Source organism: Peromyscus californicus, unplaced genomic scaffold, assembly GCF_007827085.1.
Source record: "Peromyscus californicus insignis strain IS unplaced genomic scaffold, ASM782708v3 Scaffold_17__1_contigs__length_78620276, whole genome shotgun sequence".
Lineage (NCBI taxonomy): Eukaryota > Metazoa > Chordata > Mammalia > Rodentia > Cricetidae > Peromyscus > Peromyscus californicus.
This window is the reverse complement of record NW_026294469.1, coordinates 66,716,795-66,720,458: the sequence shown is the minus strand read 5'-3', so window position 1 is coordinate 66,720,458 and position 3,664 is coordinate 66,716,795.

Sequence of the window (3,664 nt, the reverse complement as noted above, 5' to 3'; positions counted from 1 at the left end):
TCAGTCTAACCCACATCCTTCCCATTCCAGCCAGACCCTGGTGATCCCAGGTGCCCAGAGAGTCCATCACACCTTCTCTTTCCAAACCAACTGCTAAGTAAAGTTTCCTCAGCTGAGGTACAAGATTCTTCCTCATGTCTCTCACAAGGAACCATCCCAGTGGCTGGTGAGTTATCCTCAAGATGGAGTTCTGAGAAGTTGTGGGCTGTCAGTCCCATCCCTCACTTCCCAAAGCCCTGATCCCTCTCTCAGCCCTGCCTAATCAGGTTGAAGACATTCTCTCCCTATCCCCATCCTTTCCCCTCTTGCTCCTCATTGAGAAAGAGCATTTTAACCAAAACAACAACAACAATAACAACAAAGCATCAGCAGGGCATTGTTAGTGAACACATCCCCTTTGTCAAAGGTACCCCAACACTCTTCAAGACACTTTTGTGCCATCTGCATGGATTGTATTTCAAGAAATGTGTGTTAGGGATAGCCCCTTAGATGTGCGCATTTGTACACTTGTGCAACTTTCACAGCTTTAAGCGTGAGCCAAAGACACTAAAGACCTATTTTAAATGCTACTTGTGAGTATCCAAGGAAAGCTGCAGGTAGAACTGAGGTTCCTTTGTGTTCTGAGTTGTGCTAATTGGAGCTAACTGCTGTACTGCACTAAAGAGAAAAAAAAATGGAAAAAAAAAAAACCTGCGGGTCCATCAGCATCCCAGCCACCAGCACGCTCCTCTAGCAGGGGCATGGGCAGCCAGTGGAGGCTACAGTGAGACCTTTGCACTGTGAACCTGCTGTCCCCAAGGCACCATGTCTAGAACATACCTTCCACAATGGGAGCCCACGTGGCGTTCTGGATCAGTAATCGATTTAACTCTCATCTAATGCCTTTTTGCCTGACTGTTTACCAAGCCCAGATATCCTTGGATCCACACACACTGCATCGGAATATTCCACTGCAGTTTTGCTTCTCTTGTGGGGTGGGGAGAATGAACGAGAAAGAATGCTCTTCCCTGCCCTTCAGGACAGTGGTGCTCGGACACAGAGGAGCCAGTAGAGGATCCTCTGCAGAACCCCTGTGTGCCCACTGCCCCACTACATACCAGACCGTTGACAGAGTTAAACTGCCTGTGGAAGGATCGATATCAAGCAGTGACCGAAGGAAAACAGTGTTAGACTAGGTTCTGAACCAAAGGAGTAGTTAGAAATACGCGTCTATGTATGATATCATAGGAAAACATTAAACTGCCTCTGGCCAGTTTTCTTCTCCCCTCCCTCTTCCCATTTCTTCACCTAATCCTTATCTCTCTCACATTAGATAAATGAACTTTCCCAAAATCATTCTGGAAAGAGAGATTCATCATGAACAAAGAGAGCTGTTGCATCCTAATCTTGCTGCTGCCCAACCTCTTCCAGCCCAGGTGAGACTGGGCAACATTTAAAAGGCAGAGAGTGTTTGAGATAGGATCTCATTATGTAAGCCAGGCTGGCCTCAGACTCACAATCTTCCTGCCTCAATGTCCCAAGTGCTATGGCTGCAGGAGTGTGCGGCCACACCCAGGAAGCTCTTAGAAGGCAATACCAGAATAGTTGCCGGACGTGTGTGTTTTAACCTGGCCAGCAAGGAATAGATTGTTTTAAGTTCATGAGAAATTCAAATAGATTTGGGCAGAGTGTGGGTAGGAAAAGACTAGAGAGAACTTTCTGGGGCAGAAACTCCAAGAGAAAGGAGAACGGGAGAGCTCTGTGTGGCTTGTTTTTTGTAGCCAGATGGAAGAAAGGAAGGTGGGTTTGAGATGGGAGATAGGAGTGATACTAGAGGGCTCTCGGGGGAGAAGGGGTGGAAAGGTACCTATGGGAGTTGTGGCCAGGACAGTGGTGGGGTATTAGCACTGTAGGGAGGATGCTCAGCTCCTCGGTCATGGAAGGCACCTCAGGAAGCACTGAGTTAAGGAATTGAACTGTGTGGTTGAAGGGAGAGCTGTCTCAAGACACCAGGAACACACCCAGGCTCCCAGCGGTTCCTGGCTGTCTCTCTGATTTTCTGGTGGGCTCTCCCCAAAGCCACAGCATCTGGAGCCAGCAGGCTCTGATGTCTTGAGATCTTGCAGATGAGAAGTTAACAGACCCCAATGGCTGCCCCAAAACTTTAGTTTTGTTCGGTTTTGGTTTGGGGTAGTTGTTTGTTTGTTATTGTTTTGTTTTGTGGAGACAGAGTCTCTCTATGTATCCCTGGCTGTCCTGGAACTCACTATGTAGACCAGGCTGGCCTCAAACTCACAGAAATTCACCTGCCCCTGCCTCCTGAGTGCTGGGATTAGAGGTATGAGTCACCACACCTGGCAACTTTGGAGTTTTGACATTGTTCTCAGAATTACACCTAGCCTGAGGGGACTAGAGCAGGAAGAGAGAACCGGGAAGGGATCCTGGGAGCCAAGCAAGTGCTGAGAGATGGGTAGGCAGAACAGGGCACTCCATGCCGCATCGGGGCAAGGCTTTACATACATCACCCTTCACGATAATTCCTAAAGGACATAAGTCACCCCGCTTCACAGTGAGAAGTACGAAGTTCCGACAGGATGACACATCTAAGGTAACATAGGGACAAAACCAGAATTCAAACTCGGGTTTGGTTGCCTTGGAAACGCATATCCTCTGTATTGGCTGACTCAGGGCTGAGTTTTGTGACCTGCACTTGAGGTGCGGCTTTACCGGGCTGGAGCAGAGGCCAGGGAGTAAGGGAGAGTGCAGGGAAAAGTGGCTCTGTCCAAAAGATCTGAGACTTGCTCTCTCCGGTCACCCAGCCTGATCACAGCCAGAGCAAGCAGGCTGCATGCGTGGGTGCTGGAAGGGGCAACTCCAGTATGCACTACACGACGATCGTGAGATCGTGATCACCGGCTTCGTGAGTGAATTCAGCAAACACGGGCAGAAGTTGGCGACAGCGGACAGCGCTCGCTCGAACTGCCCACAGTCCAGACCTCCGTTCTCTGAGCCTTGGTTTCCTCACTTGCAAAACAGGAATAATGACTCCATTTAGGGTTTTGCTTGGTTTTCTGCTGTCAGGGTTGTCTGAGGATTTGGGGGGGGGGGGGGGTGTTGTTTGATTTTTGCAGTACTGGGACCTAGAGCCTGATAGATGGAAGGCAAGCGCTATCTCTACCAGTGAGCTGCAGCCCAGCATTCCGAACATAGGGATTTTGAGGTGGTTAGATGGCGCATGCGTGCCAGGTGTTTAGCACAATGCTGGCAAACAGAGGAAACACTCAACCCCCTTTAGGTCATCCTTATCATTTTTATCACTATCATTTATCATTGTTATTATGGTCCATTATTATTATTGTGGTCCATTTGCATAACGAACACCAGAAAAAAAATAGAATGGTTCCTTTCATTCCCAAAGCTGGCCCCACACCAGCGCGGCAGGGTGACTAGAAGGGTTCATTTTCTCCTTGTTTTACCGCGCGGGGGTGGGGGTGGGGGGTGGGGGTTGTAAAGAGAGATTTGCCTGAATCTCAAAGTTCTCCTAGTGAACCTGGGCCCACGGGATCCCCACCCCCACCCTTGGGATTAGCCCCGGACCCTGGAGAGGCCCCCTACAGAGAAGGAGCTCGGTGGTCTGGCACGTGTCCAGCGGGTGGAGCCCGGACAGTCCTGGGCCGCCTGGCGG